The sequence below is a fragment of the Hirundo rustica genome, chromosome 2, assembly GCF_015227805.2.
Source record: "Hirundo rustica isolate bHirRus1 chromosome 2, bHirRus1.pri.v3, whole genome shotgun sequence".
NCBI classification, from domain to species: Eukaryota; Metazoa; Chordata; class Aves; order Passeriformes; family Hirundinidae; genus Hirundo; species Hirundo rustica.
The window spans coordinates 89,872,655-89,896,456 of record NC_053451.1 but is presented as its reverse complement, the minus strand read 5'-3'; the positions used below and the strand labels follow the sequence as shown (position 1 = coordinate 89,896,456).

The 23,802-nt window shown below is 37.0% G+C and overlaps 1 long non-coding RNA gene across 1 annotated transcript in view; it reads right to left on the bottom strand.

Annotated features, from left to right (window-relative positions):
• LOC120749686 (uncharacterized) overlaps positions 1–12,818 on the bottom strand; it is a 74,571-nt gene extending 61,753 nt beyond the window's left edge. Inside the window, exons 1-2 of the long non-coding RNA XR_005699734.1 lie at positions 12,676–12,818; positions 12,306–12,343 (exon numbers count right to left, since the gene is read on the bottom strand). This is a non-coding gene — a long non-coding RNA (uncharacterized LOC120749686). The remainder of the gene's footprint in view (positions 1–12,305; positions 12,344–12,675) is intronic.
• Between the last annotated feature and the right edge of the window lie 10,984 nt (positions 12,819–23,802).

Here is a 23,802-nt window from a genome sequence, read left to right as displayed (position 1 = left end):
TCCATTTACTTTTCACTTGTGACTTTAAAATATAAGTGACAATGAAACATTGTCTCTATGGTATATAAATGGGAGCTTATTTCCTGCATTTACTCTGGTTTTCCTAAGGGAAAGGGGATTTACAGTTAATAACAAATCCCGTTCCACATTTGGATTATTTCTGTGTACAGTAAAAACTCCTTGAATTTCAAATAATGCCAATTTCCATCTCAGCCGGAGAGGTGGTAGGGACCCTGGTGCGTATTTTTTATCTCAGAACTGTGGGTGTTATGGTAGAGGACTTGGCCAGGTGTCACCAAGGCTAGTGATAAGCAAATGCTCGCAGAGAGTCCCTTGCTCCCTAATCTTCACAGACCTGTCACCCCACACTACAACAGTCTCCACAGCAGGTGTCACAGTGATCAGCACAGGGCACAGCAGGTCCTGCTGTCCCACTTTGTGCTCCCTGGGCTGTTCTGTGCACAAGTAACATGGAAATGTTTGCCGCCCTTGTTTACTCTCAGTAATGGATAGGCACATGGAAAATGATCTAAATGATTTCCAAGTCTGTTTCTAACACTGTTTCATCACTTGGCAGCAACTTGCAGAAGGAGCCCAGCAGAAAATACTAAATCTACACCCCAACATTACATAACTAAAATCTTCATAGAAAGGGAGAGACAAATAAATAGAAAAACATCTTTAATTTTTAAAGAATATATTTCTTACAAAAGCTTTTTGTTTTTTAATAAAGGAAAATGAACAAGGGGATCATACTGAAACTGGAGCAAATGAAGGTTGTTAAAACTATGAAAAACTCGGCAACAAAGGTATTGTTTAGTTTTTCTACTGCTATATTCCCTCTATTTAATTGTTTTGCCAGGTTTCTTTCTGGGACATCCATTATTACACTATACTAATATACATTTAATCCTAGTACAACTAATTATATTTTCCCTTTAAACCAGTATCTTACTCTCTGCCAACAGAATTAAACTTAATGAAATATATCAATATTGAAGACACAAATTATTGCAGTTGCTTTGTCTACACAATAATTATAACCACGAAAGATCACTCATGTGACGTTCCAGTGATAATGTCTAGAGAAAGGGAACATCACAGTAGTGATATTCAAACAGGAACTCAGCACCCCCTCAACCCTGGAACCACTAATAACTTCAGCTGGAACAATTGACAGAGGGGAAATGAATCATTCCCTTTGACAAAAACAAAACCATATTAAAATGTAATAGTTTATTAAACAACTGACTTCAGAAGTTAAATTACTAAATTGTATCTCCATGGGTTTTAAGAAGTACTGTCTGATCACAATAATGGATTGCCTACAAACTTTTATCTTAGCCATTGCCTCCAGAGTTGTTGTATTTAATTATTTAAACATTGTATTAATGAAACATGTTATACTGGTAAGAAAACTACTTTTATCACAGCACATGAAAGAAAAAAAAAAAGTGGTTTACACTGCACAACTGCATTTGCACCCCCATTGCAAATAGCAAAAAGCATCCTCTCCTTGATCCTCTGTTTCCGGCTGCTACACGGAACTAATTTAATGGCTGCCATTGCTCTTGATTTTGACCTGTTAAAAAAAAAAAAAAAAAAAAAAAAAAAAAAAAAAAAAAAAAAAAAAAAAAAAAAAAAAAAATTTAAAACATTTTGATTCACCTGTTGTGCTGCATTATGACCCATTGTGATTTCAGTTTATGTCACATGAGAACATGCCACTGAAGCACCAGATTTCACTATATGTAAAAACCCTAGCAGCGCTGGAAATTGATGTCACAGCATATTTTACAATGCATATCTATTCACATAAGGCATTGAACACATACATTAAGATTAAAAAGAAAAGGAAAAAGAAATTAGTGATGACACAAATGAGGTTAGAACCATTCTGATTTGTACATGTTGTCCTTTTGATGCTGGAAGCCTCTGCTGCAGAATGAAGACCACTGTCATTTGAGCTGTTGAAAGCCTAGTTGCAGTAGCAGTTTACCAACTTTTTTTGGTGGATCATCCACAAGAGGGAAGTAAAACAGAAGTGGGTTTCAGGTGTTTACTGACATTAGAGTGATACTGTAAACAAAGAAAACTTGGAAAAAAATCCATATTCTGGGTCTGGTAGGACCTAGAGATAGATGTTCTTGCTTATTTCTGCTCAGTATTGAAGCCTTTCCCTCAGGTTCTTTTCTGGTCTTATCTTCTCAAGCTGCCATCCTGTCTTTCTCCTTAACTAACTGTCCCAAGAGGGATAAAAGAATTTGGCAAAGTGCTCTGGAGCACGTGAAAGACCAAAATTTAGGTACTTAAATGGAAAATCCAGAAATAAACACAATATTAATCATATGAACTTACAGTTAAGCACCTTTGAGAGCCCTTAAGAAGAGAGACTTGGCTTAGAAATCTGCACTATGAACACACTCATTGAATAATCATGTTTTGTGGAAAAAGAATTCAAATGCACTGCAGAATCCTATACAGAATAATCCAGCAATGCTTTTTCTTCTCACAAGGCACAAGAAAAAAAATATACCTTTGCAAAGCACATTTTGCAGACCTGCAGCCTCTTCATTGGAAAAATAGCAACAATAATATTTCTCTTCCTTACAGTTATATTACAAATGTTAATAATTACAACATCCTGGAAGAACTGCTTGGAGAGCATTTAAAATGCTAAAAATGTTTAAAAGCCATTCTTTAACTGCTTAAACAGTGGCTTAAAAATCCAACTGCTATTATGTAGCAACCTTTTACAGCCAGAAGAGCAGATGCTATGTGGATTAAACCAAATAAAAGATCTTTTTCTCAAGGAAGAAAAAACATATCCACGATCTGAATTCTGCTTGCAACAAGTGACATTTCCAGTGATGTACTGTCTACTTTTGACTATTGTCCATAAAAACAAATGTGAACTATTTGGAGAGCAGATGTCAGAAGAGAATGAGAATGACCAGAAAGAAAGACCCCCTGAATGAAGAGTCAGGGCATTGTAGTTATTCTATCTAAAAGTAAAGAAGAATGAGAGAGAAATGATAGCAGCTGAGAGGTATGTAAGGGAAAGTGAATAATCTGTATGACAAGCCCAATGTGGATAGGACAAGAAATAATGGCTTTGAATCATAGCAAGAGGGATTTGGGTTAAACGTTAGGAAAAAAATTGTAATTGTAAGGAAAGTTAAGCACTAGTGAAGAACACTCACCTCACCTGAGGAGACTGTGGGATCTCCACCGCTGGGAGATTTCAAGAACAAGTCATGCAGATATCTTTCGGGCACATTCAAGGTCCTGGTATTTACATGGACTAACTGATGAAGAGAGTCCTGTTTCTTGTGTTTCTACGTTGTGCTGTGTAATATGTACAGGAAGTGAGAAATGGTTTGTGTGAGAGCTACAGAGACTAGCCACTTAATGTGTGGAAGCCATTAATGAAAAGCAAGTTTAATGGACATTCCGAAAATATTCACCCTCATTTCAGCGTGGGGAGGTGATATCCTACTGCTGAGGGAATCCTGTTCAACCAACAGGAAAAGGATCAGGAAATTAATTCTCCCTGGAAATTGCCTTCTATGAAGTAGCCAAGCCCGCAGGATGACTTTCCCAGGATTGTTCTCCTTCTACTTACAAGCATCTGCTAGGAAGTAGCTCAGTGCAGACTGAATAGATGGCATGTTGGTGAATTTGTGCTCTAGGAGGACAGGAAGGGACCTGAAATCTCAGAGGAGGGGTCCTGTTGTACTATGACAGACCAGTTATTGAGAGTTTGTGCTAAGGTCTTCTCTCTGGCTTGGAAGACAAACAGTGCTTTGAGTTCTTCTGCAGACTGAAGCAGAGATTATGGGGTTGGAAAATGGCCAAGAGAAAGGAATTTTGTAGGAAAAGCATGCTTTATGGAAGACTTTTACTCAGTCAAGACTTCTCTTTAATGCCCTGCACCTGCCACATGGCATGGCTTATGTGTTATAGTTTCTTTCTCTCTCTATGAATAAGCCTGGGCTAGAAGAAGAATTTAAACATAAGATTTACCTATTTCTCCCAGGAAAATTGTGGTTTGCCTGGGAGATCAACAAAGTCAGGCTACCATGGCTATGAGGGTATGTGGTCCATGTATGATGTAAAAAGTTTGCCTAGAATCACTGGGTCTATAGATCATAGTACTATACAGGTAGCCTGTGCCTAGCGAGTGGGTGTTTATCCAGGATTTCAGGGTGGCAGCTCATTGCTCTATCTTTATGAATTGTGAATGCCTTGAAATGCTGAGCAAATTGTTAGTGTCCATGAGTTTTGCTTAGAACGAGAAAACATATCAGTCTTTTTGCAGGGCTATGGATTCAAATTTTTTCAATGCATAATGTCTTTTCACAGAATGTGACTAACAAAGGCAGCTTTGGGCACTGTGGAGAGAAAACCTAGGCAAAAACAAGTAGGTTAAGATCTATGAAAACAGACATGTATAAATATATCTAGAGCTGAGATAGTTGTGAGGACCAGCAGAGGATTAGGAGATAATGAGCTTTTTGATAAAAGTAGTGTGGAGGGATATTCTGTTGTCTCATCTGAAGGTAGAGTACAACAAGAGAGTCAGGGGAAACTGCTGGAAGATATTGGAGGAAATCTGCATCTCTACTCAAGGAAATTAGGTAAGATTGTCCTATTGTAGGGTTGCAAACAAAATTGACAGACTTTACAGGATCTTGACTCAGGAAGGTGCACTTATTACAACACTAATTTCAGGAACCACTCCCTGCTAAGGGCATCTTGGTTTCTAATGTGCTTTTGGAAACTTGGAGAGCAAACTGACATGAGATCCACTCCATCCACATGAAAGAATGTATGTTGGTTTCATTAGCCTGTGCTGTAATCACACCCGTGGTTCTGGCTATTTTTAGCAGAATTGTACAAGGACTTGTCTCTTTCCTCTTGTTTCTTTAATTGCACCCTTCTTAGATAACCTGAAGCAAAGATGAAAAGGATTCACAGACAGAAGGAAAAAGGTGAGGAGAAAAATCTCTCTTTTGATCAGAATGGTCAAAATCAGTGGATCCTCAAATACTCAAGTTCCTGTAGACCAGCAGCCTTTGAGGAGTGGCCAAAACAAGTGTAGTATAATGTTTAATGCAAACCTGGTAGAAAGATTGCACAAAATTCTGTCCCCTTAATCATATGAGAAGCTGGAGGAAAAAGTTTCCCTTCACTAGATTTCTTTTATTTTAACACACATAATCAATTTTATATCCCAAGGATTTTGTCTCTGCTTTGTTTTAGGACCCTTCTCAGGACTGTTTCTCTCATTTCCTCCTATTCTCCTAGTTCACTTCCTCCTTCACTGAAGCAAAAACCAGTCCATTTTAAACAACATACAACCCCTGGTTTTCCCACTAGAAAGCTGCACACCACATTCATCATGGGCTGTGGCTATACATTTCAGGGCAGGGTCTACATGGATGCCTTTTAACATAACAGGTGTGGAGGGCAGGGTTTTGGAAGATTAGAATCCTGTTTGTCAGTGTACCACAATAATGCTGCTTGAGTGGTGACTGCAAGAGAACTAGGAGTCACCCAGCAATGAGGATCTCAGGCCAGATTATTGACAGTTGCCTATAGAGCATTTTGTTCTTTGTGTTCCAGGAGTAAATAGCACTTTGGGTATCTGCTGACGGCCGGTCCTTCATTTGGGAGAGTGGAGGTGTGATATTACACTTCTTCTTTATCCAATTTGTCCTCCAAGTGGTAAATACGTGTGTGGGGGTATGCACATATGTAAAGAAAACTTAAAATAATATTTGAAGGACTTACAAAATCCAAGATTCCATAATCTTACTTACTAAAAAAAAAAAAAAAAAGAAAAAGAAACCAAAAAAAACCCTCCTACATATGAGCAGATAAACAGCACTGCACTTCAAAATACTCCTGGGATAAAGAAAAGCTGGCTGGTCTTAAATATGCTAAGAAAATTACACTGCCATGAAACAGTGTACTTGAGGACTTCAGCTGGATCAGCTACTCATAATATTCTCCGGTTTTGCCAACGTATTATGATATGAGAAAACACCTGTAAATCATGATGTAAGAATGTACCCTGGGCTATACTCCATTCCAAAAACTTTCAATAGCCAATATATCAAACGTATAGCATACAACATGTCTGAGTGTTAGGAAATGAAGTGCAATTTTCCCTCTGCTCTTAAAAGTAAGGAAGTATTCATCCTCCTCCTGCCCTACCTTTTTCCTGTCCCCTTCAGATCTCCTACGTCTCAGAGGTTCTCACAATTCTCTCTGACTTTAGCTATCTCTAATCAACGAATTCCAGCAACACTTTTTAATCCAAACCCAAAAGAGATCAGCCAAATTAGAATGGTGTTAAAGTCGGTGAAATTATGGTTTAAAGCACAGATGTGTTTTGTGCTAAAAAGCAATATTTATGGCCAAGAAAACCATAAAATCCTTTTTTTTTTTTTTTTTTTTTTCAAGATAGTTGATCTACATTTACTGCCTAGATGTATATTTTTCCTCACTGAAATTATTTGACAGGGGCAGCTAAAGAATATTGTATTCATGCTGTAAAAGGAGGATTTTCCAGTGTATAGTATTTAGCAGCATTAGGGTAAGGTAGGGATATTGCACTGGGAAACGATTTCTTACTGGAGATTTCTGTTGCCTTTGAAAGTGGAAGGCAAATTGATGCATTGATCTCACAGCCTTCCAATATCAGATACAGATATATCTTAGAATATCACCATAGTATCATTCTTCCTATACTTTCTAAGGAGGCTTTTCCCCTGAATTCTTTATAAACTGCCCTCTTAACCCTTTAATATAAACATTCTCCCCAGATTCTCAAAGGTATTATGCAGAGAAAAGTACTTATTAAAATAACATGGCAGGCCTGGCTAGAACTGAGAAAACCAAGAAATTCACAGCTGAGATTGAAACTCCATCTTTGAGACACCCTGTTGTGCTTTGTTGCATTTTAATAAGTGTTCATATGACCCTCTGCCAGTTAATTATGGGGATCTTTAGAATTTTTGTTCTGGCCCCCTTGCTCTTCACTACTGATGTGCTTATTTCACTTCTATTTTTAGGGACCTTTAGGTGACTTATCATTGTTAACCTGCTAACACCCAGATCTATTTTGCCATTTTAGCTGATCCTACTAAAACAGCATTTAGTCTTTTTGTCTTACCTCCCTAAAGTGCAAATTTGGACCTTAACTGAATGTCTTAATAAAAAATAGATAGATAGAGAGAGAAGACTCACAAAAAATCAGATCCTTTCTCTCCCCTCAAACCCACTAAAAATAGCTCCAAATTTTCAGTTCCATTAGATGAAAATCTATTTATAATTTACAGTATGGCCAAAAGAATTGAGATAGTGGTAGATCTTCTTTAGCCATAACCTTTAGAGGAGTTCTTGGGTCATATTTTTTGGTGGTTTTTTTGTTGTTGTTGCGATGGTTGGTTTATTTTGGATTTCCCATTTGAAAATGAAGAGAAATTGTAAGAATACTGTAAATATTCCTGTAAATATTCCTGTTGGTTTGCCTCTCTTATTCCCATTTTAAGGTGCAAAAATCACCTTATATTACCTACACATACCTAGGCAAATTTTTGTTCAGGGGAGAGAGAAGGAAAAAAAAAACACCAACCAACCTAAAAAACCTACGGAAGATAATGTTTCTTAGTACCTGCTGTAGCTGCTTTCTGCATAAAGATTTTGTGGGTTTCTTCTGAAAGAAACATGTATTGGAAAAGGAATTAATTTCCTCTGAAATGTAGCCTGTCACCCATGAGGAAATATTGCTCTGCTTGATAAAATAAAGGAACCTCAGGAGGGGACAGAAGTAAAACTAGACATCATTAATGAACAACTAACATTCTGATTATTTGGAGGTTCCCAGATAAAATGAGGACAGAGACAGTTTTTTGAAACACTGTAGACAAACATTGATATTGTTATACATGTTTGAAACAATCATCTGAATCTTCTGAGATTTGTCCATCACTAGAGAAATTTAATGAATATTCTTTTAGTAGTGGAATTTTCCCATTGAATGCAAATAATTTCAAAAGTTTATTTTAAGAATGTTTCATGCTTGTTTTTGTCAGACAGCTGGTAGATGGAAAGGGTTTCAAAAATAAAGAAAATTATATACAATGAATTACCAATTGCAGTAGACACCAGGAGATTAAATGTATTTTTATTGTGAGGACATAATGCTGCTATAACCTAACCTTCTCCACCCCCATCGGGTAAAGAACACTTAATGAAGGAGAGCATGCTTCTATTAATCTGTAATCCATTTCTGGTCTATATAATATCCATTAGACATTCACTAGTAATTTCTTCCATCTAACCCACATTTTGGAAACAAAAATACTCTTTCAACTTTTAATAAGAAAAGACTGATATACAGTTGACTAATACACATTTTCTATTTTATTTTAATATGATCAATAACATTTTGACACATTTATATTTCTAGTTACTTGGGAGGCCATTATGCATTTTTGTTTAGAAAATCTTTCAAGATGCGCAATGCCAAGATTTTGTTCTTTGAATATCTGTCAAAGTGTACTTAGAAGTGGTTTCCCTGCGTGTAGCTTTTTCCTGAGAAGGTCATCCCAGTGGTGGAAATCCCACTGCTGTGTATGGGTTACAAATAACATGATTTCATGGTCCATTTTTTCCTACAGTTTCCAAACTTCCTTTTCCCCCCACTCAGGAAATATTAGATTTCTCAGTAGCTGCTGGGCTAAGCTTTCATTCTGCCTCTACTCTTAAACAAAGTCAATGCCAACTTGTTTTCTCTGTTTTTTTAGCTTTGGTCTGAAGCTCATTTTCAGCTTACACTCAGACATTTGATCAGCTACATAGATTGTTTTATTATTTTTTTTATTTAAAACAGTAACTCTAGGAAGAATACATTCTTATAGTAGAGAATACATCCTTAAAGCTAAGAAAGTCCCTTCTTTGCATTTTCGTGAACAAGAAATGCAACTTTCTGTAAACCTGAAACATTATCAAATGATAAGCAATGGCATTATTTTTTTTAACATTCTGTTACATCAGAGAACTTCATCAGTAAGCCTATGATTAACTTATCTCTCTTTTTTAAAATTTTTTTTTTAAATCTAACTTAGAGTTTTGTTTTTATTATATCTAAGGAGATTGGGTAAAAATATCCCATAGTAAAGCAATTCTTCTCCTTAACCCTGTAGGACTGTGAACACAATGGGTTCCTATGCTCATACATGCTGACAGGATATTACCGCTTTCCTTTCATATATAATTTTATAGTATCTGCTGCTAGTCAATTGCCCTTTGATATGCAATTTTATAGTATCTTCTCCCCATTTTTTGGACCTTTTATATTGGTGTTGGTCAAATCAGGTGTATAAAGCAAGAACATCAGTACGAGGAGTTTGAGTTGAATGAGAATGAGTTGTCTATTAATTCTGCTGACAGGTTCCAAGTCCAGTGTTATGACAGAATTCTGCCACCTTTTCCCCCAAGATTGTTAGTTAGTTTTGGCTTGACTGAAGGGCCACTACCAAGACTTTTGGCCTCGATCTTGCAGTCAGATTTTCATGTGTGGGATCCTATTGACCTCAACAAGTTTTTAAGCAGGTACTAACATCATACAGCCATGAATTTGTTCCAGGAGAATTTCCTGAGACAATCAGCTGTGAAGTTTCTGAGAAATTCAGATAGGCTGGAGATCAGCAAATGCATGGTCATGCAGGTTTTTGTCACAGCAACAATACTTGCCCCTGTGACTTTGGTGGGGCCCAGGACATTTAGTGACAGTGTCCTCCATTCCTCTCTTTCTCATTCTTTGGATTTTTACAAAGATATTTACACATGCATACATATATTCATATATATATGCACTAGCATCATGGATCCAATCTACATACATGTATATGTGGTATAACAAGTAAACACTCATCTCCTGAGTGTGTTTATTGAATTTCCTATTTGTTATATATTCTGAGATGATCTCTTTTCTCCAAAGGCTTCTGGGCATGCGTATGACTTATCTCAGTCATGTCATCTCATTCAGGTAAAGCAAAAAAATGTGAGAAAAATGAAAGAACTTAGAATTACTAAGTCTTTTGCATTAAAAATTATACACATAAATAAATCTATTTCATGCCTAAATACATGGTTTTTTGGTTCGGTTTGCTTTGGTTTATTGGTTTTGGTATATTTTTTTTGTTGGTTTTTTGTTTGTTTGTTTGTTTGTTTGTTTTGTTTTTTGGTTTTGGTGTTTTTTTACAATTATAATGAATTATAATTAGGTGATATAAGAAAAGAGCTCTAAGAAGTCCACTGACAAGAACCTTATACGTCTATCAAAGAACTAACTTCCAAAACCTATTCACCTCATTTACTTATCCAGAATATGACTGCAAGATACAGCTCTAATAAACCAACCTAAAAAAGAAACTCTGATTTCCTAAGAGCACTAGAATAAAGTTTGCATTAATTCCCGGTTAAATACAACAGTCAGATAATTAATAAAAAAGCTATCCAGAACAGTAAGCACCTTCTGGAATCAAGATTATTTTACTTTACCATAATTAATATAATTAATTTAAAAAGTAGTACATGCCCACAAATGAAGAAAAAATACTTCTGGTAAAATATTCTTTCCTTGAGTATTTTACATAAAAATCTCATATATTTCCAACTCATATAGATGTAACCATTTATTTAATTTATTTTTAATTTCAATTCAGCTATCGATATAATGTAAAATACTCCGTGCAACAAAAATCTTGCCAGGACTATGAGCTCTGACATAAATAAACTGGGATATTCTGTCGTAAAATACTGAGTTTAGTTTCTCTTAAAACTTGTATTAATTTGTTAAAATGAAATGATGGTAAATATAAAGCTGAAACTAATTTTTGTAAGCTCCAATTAAAGTCCAGAGATGTTCCTAAACTTCATTTGACTTTGGAGTAACTGAACTCCATTTGACTTTGTAAATATCTCTGAATTACAAAACATGAAGGGCTGGATCCTGCCAGGTGCACAGAACCCTGTAATGGTTTATCAAGGTGAATGTATGTAGCTGAAAGTCAAATTTGGCCTACCCTCCCTTACATGGAGTCAATGAGTCACTATTTTTTTTTCTTCTTTTCCTCCAAACTTTGGTTGGATCTCCCTTTATTCCCCAATTCACTTTTTAAATTTTTTTTTAAAATTAATTAATTAAAGAAGCTAGAAAGAAAGAGAATTTTCAAGTCGCAAAACTCTACCATGCAAGCATCAGTGTGGTTTTGCCAAAGGTCTGCGTCCCTGGCCATTTTGGAGATTCAGAAACTGATGAAAGAAGTGGAGTTGAAGTAATATATGAAAGCTGACAACAAAACTTGTTAAGCTGAATAGAGAGTGTTGCAATTGACCATCTACATTCCCTAAGACTTTGTTGAACAACTTGCTGTTACTAACATCACCGATCACAAAGGCATGTTGCACAAAAAAATCATAATTTTGTATTCATAAATCACCATGAGGATATAAATTTGCATATGATATCAGTGCTTTATAAAACATGCCACTTTATAAAAATTGTTTTTGTTAAAGACTGAATTTTTCATCAGAGTTATAATTTTAGTCTACTAAGAAAACAGGACATTATCCATATTAAAATAAACTGTAAGCAAAACTAAAATTTGCACTTTGTTTGAGATAAATTTTATGCTATTTTTATTTCCCATTAGAAACTTCCCCCTCCCCCCCCAAAAAAGAAAGAAAAAAAAAAAAAGAAAAAAAAATCATAGACAGGGGATACCTCAGCTTTATCAGAGAAATGCACTTCTGAGGAGTAAGTTTGCATCATAAGGAGTCTTTCAGAGGTCCTAGTGCCCTGTCCAAAAGATCATCCAGAGGCTAAAACAGAGGTGATTCCCCAATACCAACACCTCCTCCGGATGATGAGGTAGCAGCAGCAAGGAAAGTGCTGTACATTCTCTCTTGTAATGCAAACTGGCTTTAAGTAAAATACTAATATTTAGAGAAAGAAATATTTACTGATATTCACCATGCCAAACGCTGTAGCTGTTATTGCAAGGCATATGAAGATGGAAAAGCAACCAGACCCTTTCCTAAGAGTGTTTATTTTAATTTTTTTTTTACTAATTGTAACATGCGACTGCTTTTCTGCCTAAACATCTCTAAAGGGCTATGAAAATTGAAGTCCTTCAAAGCTGTTTAATGTTTCCTCAGATTCACAATAAAATTCTGTATTACAGATCTCCTAGTAAAATCTCTGAAGCATTACAAGCGGTACTTACATAATTTTCTGTTAAGTCAGTATTTGTGTATTCAACACCTAGAAAATAAGGAAAGTGAATGTGGATAGGGAAGGGAAAAAACAAAGGCGAAGGGGGAAGGGGGCGGGAGGGAAGGGGTGGGGGGGGAATAGACAAACCCTACCCTGAAACAGCCATGCAGCTATTAAACATATGCCAAAGTAAACAATAGTGTGAGGGTCTGCCATAGCTTTGCCCTGCAGGTAGACGGCAGGCGGCACAGAAGGAAAGCAAATGGCAAGGAAAAGAGAAAGACTGTACAGGATGTGGATGAGATGCCGAGCCCTGAGAGCATGAACGGCCTGATTGTGATCCTCAAGTCACACCATCAGCCATGCAAAACAGGACATACCTTTCTGGCTTGCTGGTTCTGTCGGCTGAAACAAAGCAGTCCCATTCTCAGCGGGAGGCCAAATCAAAATGAAATTTTATTTAGTCTGCACTGTCCCCAGATTGGGTTTCAGAATGACTGCTTTAGGAGATAGCATGGATGTGGCTGATGCATGCTTTGCATATGAAACTGCAATAGAGGAGGAAAAAAAAAAAAATCTACATAATCAAAAAAATCTGTGCTGTGTGGATGGCAAAAACCCCTGGACGTCAGTGAAGCAGCTACAAAGGATGTTTTAAAAATGACCTTCCTGAAAAAAAAAAAAAAAAAAAAAAAGGCACATTTATGCTTTGTAATACTATTTTCAATAAATACTTACTAAATCATTTTGCATGTAGTTATTCAGAAGCTGCTCTGACTGAAATATCAAATAATTTTTATTTTCTATTTTTTTGTTTATTTGTTTTTTGTTTTGTTTTGTTTTGTTTTAATCACGGAACAGAATTACAGTTTGGGAAAAAATGCAGAGAAAATGTATATCTCAAGAGGATTTCTGTGTCTTGCAGTGGCTAAGAGTGACTGCACCTCAAAATCCTCGTCAATTTAATTTTTAAGTCCCTGATTCCTAGAGTACCTAAAGAAAGGCCCACTGCAGTAAAGAATATCTGCTTTTTGTACCACTGATCTAATGCATTCCACCTTGCACTTTTGAGAAAAGACCCATTCTTTGATTAGACACACTTAATTTTACAGACTATTAATAAATAAAAAAGATCATCAACTGATCACACAGTATTTTCATTAGAAGTTAGAAATAACTTACAAAGGCAAGGAACAGCCTGCAAAAAATGCAAGGCATACACCGTGTAATGCCTTTGTTGTCAGTTATGCTGCAAATGAGATTTTTCAAATAGGATTTGCAGAGGCAGGGCAGTGATCAGCACAGTGCAACATCCAGGAAAGGGAAGTTGAGCACAGTATTCTGTGAAACAAGGGGGCAGAAGGGAGCCTGTTTGTAGATACATATTATTATCCATAGAAAACACTTATCACTGCTTGATTTTGCTACACCAGCTACTTGGAAGTAGGTGATACCAATAATTTTGTAAGTGCACATCTGTGTGGGAATGTGTGTTTGTATTTATCTGTGTGCAAGGCATGTAAGCCTGTAGTCTGTGCACATGTACACGCTTGATGCTTACACTGTAAAAGACAAGCAAAAGACAGCACAAACAATACATGTTTTCAATTTACAGATATTTCTCTGCTGGGACAAACAGTACTAATGCTGCACTCTACATAGATTATAGACAGCTAAAGAATGGGATGGAAAAAAACAAAAAACCCAAATACCATCATATCTTTCAGAATGCAAAAATGCAAGATCCCAGATAAACAATATAGATAAAAACTTGCAGCAATAATGAGATACAGTGCAAATCATTCACACAATGTGCTTTCACACTGTGATGACGGAAGTCACTGACAACAATGCAACCATGTGCAGATACTCCTTGGAGAAACAGTCGAGCAAATTTTGTAATTTTATCTCCAGTGTTTTGCAGCCTGAGTTTGAGACTTGCTGGAACAAATCGTGTGAAAATATTGATGTTTTAAAAATTAAGCATTGAACGTCATGGAGGTAACTTCATAATGAGTTCTCCTATTGCTATTTAAAGCTAGAAATCCATAAGGAGCACAGTGAAAAATATAACATTTGTTCTCCTTATGTCTTGGAACAACTGTTTTTATATTTGTAATCATCCTAGCTGTTGTTCCAAACAAGATATTCAGATAATTCCTAGCCTCATGCTTTATCTTATTTATTCTGATGCATATCTTATAGCAAAGCTTCATCTGTATTGAATTAATATGATTTTTTATGAGTGTTATTATTTTTATAAATGCTGCTTTTTTTCCCCTCACAGAACTTCCCACTTTAGGGAAAAAGCAAGATGTGATTGCTTTAAAAATAGAAAACCAAATACACTGCTAGTATTCCCAAAATTCAATGCACCTGGCATTCACTTTATACCTAATAAGCATCCGTGAATATGCAAATGTTCAATGTCTCTAGTAACCTCATTAATTTATTCCTCAGGCAATCAAAGAATGTGAACCAGTCCTCTGCTACTAATACTGGAAGTGGTACGCTGCTCAGCATTGCTAGAATAATCTGAAAGCATATTCTGCATATTGAAAAACTGTTTCATCTTTCTTCCTTCCTTTGCCACTGTAATTCAAACAAAGACTTCCTACCTCAGTTTACATAGCTGATAGCAAAAGCAGAAAAATGACAAAAAATAATTAAGACATATGTATTATCTCTGTCTCTCTCTCTGTACATATATATATATATGTATCCATGTGCACACATGCACACTGGGAAGATAAATAGTTTAAAGAGATCTCAACAGAATTCTAGTTTGAAAACCACCTAAGTTTATTTATTTATTTATTTGGAAAAGGTGAAGCTTGGGCAGGATGGAGGAGTAAGGGAAAAATGACCTGCCTCCTACTCTGCAGAGCAGCTGAATGATCTTTTCCTTTGCCCACATTAAAAGCCCTGAATAATGTTTATAAAATGTTAGGGAATCCCGGTAGGTTTCCTATTTAACAAGCCATGTATGACAAATCACAGTGTAATGTACTACGTTCTTAATCTTTAATTAGAATGTGAATATCTGTGTGAGAACGCAGTTAACTTTGACACATTAAATCTTCTGGTTAAAGTGCCTTACAGGAAGTGCAAAGATGAAACACTGCAACAATCTACTGCCTCTCTCCATTCACCCAGACAGTTGGGGAAGGATGATAACATCTTGTAATACCTGCTCTGTAGTAATTAATCGCTGTGGTATTTAGGACCATTCAAGTAGACAAATATGACAGAGACAGGGACAATTAGGAACCTTGTTCAAGCTACATTAACTTTTCCAGCTATTACAACACAGCAGCTCAAGTTTGCTTGTAAAAGCTGCAGAGGGATTGTTATGCATTAGCCGTGCGATTATTAATGAAAGAAAAGGAGAATTGTGTTTATTGTAGTTTGAAAATTGCAAATAAATTTCAATTATCTGCTATGTCATTTTGTTAAACATGCATTCTGGAAATGCCTTTGTACTCTAAATCATGAGCTACTTAGAGCAAACTAATACTAGAAAGCCTTTGGGAGATACAAAGTCAATATTTTTGTTGATCTGGCCTTCTTTCTTGTTGAAACCATAGACAGACGGAGCTACCTGGAGATATTTCAGATAGTTAGTGAACCCCACAGACACCAGCATTCATCCTGACTCCATTTACCAACAGGCAGTCAGATCAGAATTTGACACATCACTGGTGGAATATGAGCTCTGCTCCACAAGAATAAGAAATCTCAACTCCCATACTGATGGCAAGCATAAAGTGCAAACAGATAGATAAGCAACGGTGCGGGGGAGAAAGCCCTTCAGAAAGCCCTTTGCCTCTTTCCCATTTTTGCCACAGTCATCACCAGGACAGACCATATGAAGCTCAGGGAATACCTATGGGACTTGGTATGGACTACATATTGCAAATGTTACTCACTCTACTTCACTTTCATATCAATAAGGAGCACTAAATGCACAGCAGAGCATAAAGTTTCTATTTTAACTATATATTTGAGGCATCATAATTTGCCATTGCTGTTTGGTACTGCAAGAACACATATCAATTCTCTGTATTAAAGGGGGACTGTCAGAAAACAACAGAACTGGGCAAACATTGCAAAGACTTTGGCATGAATATTCAACTGGTGGCTGTTTTCTTTAAAAAATTTTTAAAAAAGAAATCACCTAAACCTGTGGCCCTTTTATGTTCACTTTATATGAATATTTGAACTAGAGTTTCTTAGCAGCATGAATGCTTTCAGAAAGCTAATTTGAAAGTCATACGTGCAAGTGTTTGTGGAAAATGAATTCTAAATTTGCATGTGCAAATATTTGCACTGGGTATGCTGTCGTCTTCCCCCAGTCAGGGAGCAGCAGCGCTGCCACGTGTCTCGCCCCAGCAATCCCTCCCAAGGAACCTAGCTTGAGTTTCAAATATTGTGTCAAATTTGCCCAGTGAACTTGTTTATGATCGAGCCCCAAAGTAGAAAAAAGAGAAGTGTTAAAAGTGTATGAAATGTACTTGAACAACAAATGTTTGCAATGATGGGCGATGTGTAGCTGGGCATTTCAAAAGCAGGAGCAAAGGCACACTGGCACAAAACAGAGTTTGTTAGTAAGTGTTCGCTCACTTCTGGTATGACTCTTTTTACTTCCTCTCTCCTTCCTGAGGGTGAAAAACAAAACTGAGCAGTAAAAATACCAGTCAGGAGAGGGAAAAATTTTGTGCCAATTTTCTCAGTTTAAGGTCAGTCTATTGAAATATTACCCTTCAAATTCAAAATACTTTGAGGCTTGAAATCCTTTCCGAAGGAGTAAGAGAGGACTCCACCATTTATTTGAAGATGGATTTTTTTTTTCCTGTCAATTTTGGGAGTTGCAAAGTACATTGCCTCACACATGCCTTTTTCTGCAACCTACATCATTGTAGTCTAGAAATAAAAAGAAAAGCCAGCTTAGCCCAGCATAAATCTGCATCCCCACCCCAGAATCCATTGTCACAAAAAGAAGGAGGGAGGGGGCTGGGGTGGGGGGGGGGAGGGAGGAAAGCAGCTCAGTGCACAGCAACAATTCCCCCTCTCAGCTGAGCTGCAATGATGTCAGCTTTCTGATTACAAACTGCTTATTTATGCTTCAACAGCTGCCAAGAGCAGCAAATAAGTGGCTAAAAGAGTGTCTAGACCAGGCATTCAGGCCTCTATTGTTTGCTGGTTGTTACCTGGTTGACAGCGATGGGTACAGCTGCCTGGTGTGAAAGAGAGCAAGGGATGGGGAGGCAGTGATTGACAGAAGGGCCCTCGGGGTCAGGCACAGCCAGCCCCGATGGCCCCATGGCTTTATGTTCCCCTGTCTAAAGGGAAAGCGATGGCTCTGCCTAGAGGTTGGAGGTGAAAGGAAATGTTTGAGGGTAATGAAAAAAATCCTTTAGCCAAATTTGTGATCATGAACAGTTACTCTGGGGAATTTAAGACCAAGTGTTAGGCAGTTTTCTCTATATACAGAAATTGTTATTGGTAACCACCACAGGAATAATAATGTGTTACATATACGTGGGTAAAAATGTATCTTTGTGCAGTCCTTCACATAGGAGCTGGTGGGTTTTTTTTTATTTAAGTTAAAACTGATAATGTTGTTAAAACCTGGTACTATGCCCTATGCAGAAATTCATTCTGCTTTAGGGCTAGATTTAAAAATATTCCCAAGCTTTTCTGAAAAATATTCAGGTGTTTGAGAGGCAAAAATAAATATTCAGATTAGACAATCAGCTACCAAAAGCTCTCATACAGTTAGTGAGTTTTGCTCTATACACTTATATTTTAGAGAGACAGTAGCTCTAAAAATAACTCAGTGGGAACAGCTGGACAGTGAGCAGGCTGACCAAAACCCATAAACCCCCTTTTTCAGTCGATATAGAGATGTCTTCAGTCGGGTTTTGATCTCATAGATGTTAGTGTGGTCCAGGCATAATCTTACTGAAGTCAAAGGAGTGACATTGAGCCAAGACAACTGCAGTCACTGGCAGGCTGACTGAATTTGTCAGCTCCCACCCCACGGTGGGATACAGCTCAGCAAAAAAGTCAAAATCACTCATAAGTTTTAAAGGATGAAGCCAAGGAATTATTTTTAATAGAACAACAAAACCAGATTCAAAAGTCTTTGAAAAATATGCAAAAACTATGTAGATACAGTCTACACTGGCGGGGGGTAGGGGAAGAAAAAAAAAAAAGGAAGAAAACTTTATGCTCACTAGCAGGTCTACTGCTATCTTTGTCCAAACACATGAAGATTAAGTTGCTGGGGCAGTCATGAAAAAAATTAATCTTACTTCCTTGTTTGGCATTTTCTGACACCAGGCAAAGTCCCTTGCCAAGGAAAAAAGTTAATTTTCAGAGCTTGTTACATATGACAGAATTATTAAATGTTTTATGACCATATGGTATAATATTTTTTACTGTAATTTTTGAAATAGATTATAATTAACAAACTAATAACCTTTCTCAGTGAAAGATAAGAAAAACTATAAAAGAGTCTGGATGTCAGTAGCAGCGAGAGAGGTAAAAGTACTGCAGAGCACCTGAGTAGCAGAAGCTTAGTTTTGTTATACAGTTGGCTTTCTACATATCTGATGCAAAAGCTGTAACTGAAATGAAATCATGTTAAATTAGCTGTAAAAAATAAGTTGATTTAATTAAGCACAGAAAGACTTATTAGATATAATAAAATGTTAAAAAGTCAAATGATGTGCAGTTACATTTCAGCTAACACTGCTCAACAAATTCACTAAATTTATTCCTTTCAATAATGATCTGTTTTGAGCATTTAATTAGATAAATAATATTTAATCACTTCAGCAAATTTGAACTAGAAAAATTTCTTGTCATCAGAGGTGACTAATTCTTGCTAATATCCACCTTTAAAGAAAAAGTAAAACTAAATGATCTTCCGGAGCAGCAAAAAGTATGAGGTACAAATGTGTCTCTAGGCCTCATTAAAAAAACAAGGTTTGCTAAACAAACTATTATTTACAGTGAGAAGTGTGCATATTTTACTGGGAAGGAGCATTCAGATGTTTGCCTCTTTTCAGCATCAGGCACTATAAGTAGATGATAAGAAAAGATATTCAATAGATGTCCTATAATTCGTCATAATACAGTTTCATTTAATAACTACTTTGCTGAAGTGATTGGCATGATTACAGGAAAATTACTTCAAATTATCCATCTCTTATCTAGCATCTAAGATGTCCTAAACTTGCATGAGAGTTAGCATAATGGGACCTATTAATTACTAATGCTGCAAGTCCTTCACTACTTAAATATCCTTTCTACCAGGTGTGCTGTGTAATGCAAAAAAAGAAATAGAAGCCAAAATCATCCCTTTTCAAGACAGTGTCACTGAAAGTTTAATAATTGAAATAGCAAGTGCAAAAGTTTGTCCCACCCACCAACTGAAAATATCTAGATAATAATATATTTTCTTTGTATTTCTCTCCTCTTCATATGTGTATACATTTGCAGGGGTGTGTACATGTATAAAAATATGTATATGAACAGTATGTGGTATACACTGTATTCATTTCTACTCAGAGCTATGGATGTGCAAGGCTGCTACGAAAGATGGGCCAAGAACATAGTCTCTGCCCCAAAAAGCACCTTTTGATCTGAAAACCCTATACATCAAATGCTATCTGCTAAATAAAATTTACTCTTTTGAGCAGACACTTTGAAGAAAAGAAGCATTATCTGGTAAGGGCAGGGAAGTTAGAGCCAAAATGGGCAGAAGTCATATTTGTCCCCTCTGCTGTCTAGATTTAAAAGCCAATGTAAATTAGAGCAGCAGTCTTATACTTACACCCTTGGCTTTCTAAAAGCCCTGATGTAAACCATCATGGCAGAAAACAGGGATAGGTCCTTCCTATCTTTCTTTCCAGATCACCTGTGACATGCCCGTAATTCAAAGGGTGGCTATGTTGCTTTTTAAAGCCACCTAAGACAGCAAATGTTCCCCGAGGGCCTGATTCTTCAGTATTTTACACCTCAGAAACAAACTGTGCAGAGTAGTCCCATGCAGTTACAATACCTGTTTGGTGCTGCTCTAAACTTCCAGTGCAGAAGCACAGCAATGAAAAATCTTGTTTCATTTTCTTTACAGAATCCAACCTCAAGTTCATGAACAACTGTCTTATCTTCCTCTCTTTTATTTGCTAGTTTTTGTATCACAACAGTGCCTTAATTTCTATTAATTTTATTTGTGATGTTGAATTAAATATACAAAAAATGTGGGACAGAACACAAACAAAACCAAAAAAACAAATGGAAAAAGCATATAGAGACCCCAGAAAAAATTGTTACTGATATATGGCAAGGGACCAAGCCTGAAGGCTCTGGGTTTCTGACAAAATCTGCCTTGAAGTGCAGCAACGTAAAGGAAGTAAATTTAAGGAAGGAAACCAAATACTGCACTTCTAACACTCTATTTACCAGAAAATGTAGAACAAAACAATCTCATCTACCATACACAGAAAATCTAAGAGGTAAAGACATTCTTGAACCATATCTGATAAACTATCGGAAGGCTTTTTACTATATTCTGTAAAAGAAATTCTTGTAATTGTTTCTAAATGTGCAAATGGTGCCAATGAACTAGGAGACCTACCATGAGGCAACATTTTTGCGAGAACACTACCTTTGAAAAGGCTGTTATCTATTAGGGAGAGGGACTGAGAATGAATTTTATGATTTCATTCTGAGTGACCACAACCAGCTTAGGGAATGATACAACTACGACCCCTGAATACATGACAAAGAAGCCTAATCCTCAATCCCCTTGCTTTTTACAAGTAAAAATGTTCAAATCTCTACTGTTCACTTTTCTTCAAGGTAACAGTGTCTTCTTGAGATTCACAATAATTTTTCATTACATATTTACATTCCATTACACAGTTACTACTGAAATGGTATGAAGTTTTCTGTGACTGGTAGGCATCCATGGAGCCACTCTGGTTTCCCTGTAAGAGCATAAACACGATATTGCCAAACCAGGGATGCTGCACTTTGCAAGGGACTTTGTCAAAATTCTACTACTTTTTGCATTCATATGTGTTTATTCTGCGGACTAAACTGATGGATATTTATGATGTATAATTCTGAAACTAATAATATAAAGACTCTGGTACTAGAGAATAATATTATTCCACTCCAAAAGTTAGAATTCTGTTGTAAACAAAGTATTTGAAAAAAAATCCCCTGCATGACCAAGTACAATTATATCTGTTTTTTCATACATGACATTTCTATTAGCTGGTCAGTAGATCTGGTTTTCAGTGCTGGCTGCCAGCCCTATTCTAAAATAAATATACAGGCCATTGTTGAAACACCATGAGCACCATTATCATTGCAAATTTTGCTGAGCTCCCATCGCCAGAAATCCCTTCCTTCCCCCATATATTCCACATGGGCAAAGGTGTCTTCAAAACTAGTCTGGGCATAATGTACAACAATCTTCTAGATCACCTGTCGAAAAAACATGGTGACTTCCACTTCAACTCACTGAAACCAGAGATCTATCATATTTGTACGCTGGTGGAAAAGTGATGGCTTCTAGAGAATCAGCTCAATTTTTGCCTAACGTAAGATACAATAATCCCCAACCAGACACCTTGAACAGCATCGTATCTTCATTGGATTTTTAGGAACTTAAAATTGTGTCAACATAATAGTGATTCAAGCTTGGGATATTTTCTTCTTTCTTTTTGTTCCCCTCTTCAGTGTATCTCCACAGTTTAGTAGAACGTGTATGTAACAAACCCATGTAATTGGCTGCACGTAATTTCCTTTACTACTTTACCTTAAAAAACCTTACAAAAAACAATGCATAAGGGATGCAGCAAGATGAAAACAGAATTTGAAAAGTAATAATTAAAGCCAGCACCAGTTCACGCTGTGAACTAATAATAAGGGGTATGCCTGAGAAAGCAAACTGATTCAGAAGAAATTAATCAGATCTCTTATTTTTGGACCTATCTGCTTCTTTCTTCTGGTAGTCTGAAATTCTCATATTCTGAGTGCTTTAATTTTAATTAAATATTAAAAAATACGTACAATCTCCGCACTGAAAGCTCTTGATTAAGTACCACAGGTACCACAACCTAGGATCAAGTGTCCACATGGAATACTGGAATGGTATGATGCTGGGAAATACCTTCAGTTAATTGTCCCTAACTGGAAAGCAGTTTTGAAAAGTCTTCTTTGTTTTACAGTCTTGTCTAGTGGCTTAGAGAGTCTTCTCCAATGATCAATCAGAGGATGGGGACAACAGCAAGAGGAAACAATGCTGGGAAACCATCAAGCCAACTGTCTGGATAAAACAAGTAAAACAAATCTTAGGGCGAGTTCTTATAGGAACAAAACTATGGGGCCAAATTCATAGAGCATCGGTATCAGCTTCTGCTGATGTTTGAAGAAAATCCTACCAGGAAAACAGTGTCTTGGTGGGAGGTGTCACTGATATACTTGTGGTTCTCAATGCTTGCCATATCAGCTGGACTACAGCCTTTAAAGATAAAATAACATGAGTTTCTTTGCTGCTTGAGCGAAACAGTCTGGATTTCTAGTTGAAATATCTGGGAGGTGAGTCCTTTGTAAGTCAGTTTGGGGGAGGATACTCAACACATACAAAGACTAATTGGCAGCAAGTAGTGTTGGTAACTCCCACACTCTTGAAGAACTCCGGCTTCCAGCCAGTTCTGCTACTGCAGGAACTTAAGGACATTGTGATGCCCTTGAAACATACCAATTTCTTTTCTTTTCTTTTCTTTTCTTTTCTTTTCTTTTCTTTTCTTTTCTTTTCTTTTCTTTTCTTTTCTTTTCTTTTCTTTTCTTTTCTTTTCTTTCTTTTCTTTTCTTTTCTTTTCTTTTTCTTTTTCTTTTCTTTTCTTTTCTTTTCCTTTTTCTTTCTTTTCTTTTCTTTTCTCCCTTTCGCTTCCCTTCCCTTCCCTTCCCTTCCCTTCCCTTCCCTTCCCTTCCCTTCCCTTCCCTTCCTTCCTTCCCTTCCCTTCCCTCCCTTCCCTTCCCTTCCCATTCCCTTCCCTTCCCTTCCCTTCCTCCTTCCCTTCCCTCCTTCCCTTCCCTTCCCTTCCCTTCCCTTCCATACATCCCTTCCCTTCCCTTCCCTTCCCTTCCCTTCCCTTCCCTTCCCTTCCCTTCCCTTCCCTTCCCTTCCCTTCCTTCCCTTCCCTTCCCTTCCTTCCCTTCCCTTCCCTTCCCTTCCCTTCCCTTCCCTTCCCTTCCCTTCCCTATCCCTTCCCTATCCCTTCCCTATCCCTTCCTTCCTTCCTTCCTTCCTTCCTTCCTTCCTTCCTTCCTTCCTTCCTTCCTTCCTTCCTTCCTTCTTTCTTTTCCTTTCCTGCCTCCCTCCCTCCCTCCCTCCCTCCCTTCCTTGCAACTTTCACTCTCTTTACTTACAGTCTAAAGCTCAGTGCAGGTCACTGGGAGGCCCGTAAAAAATGAGGGGATTG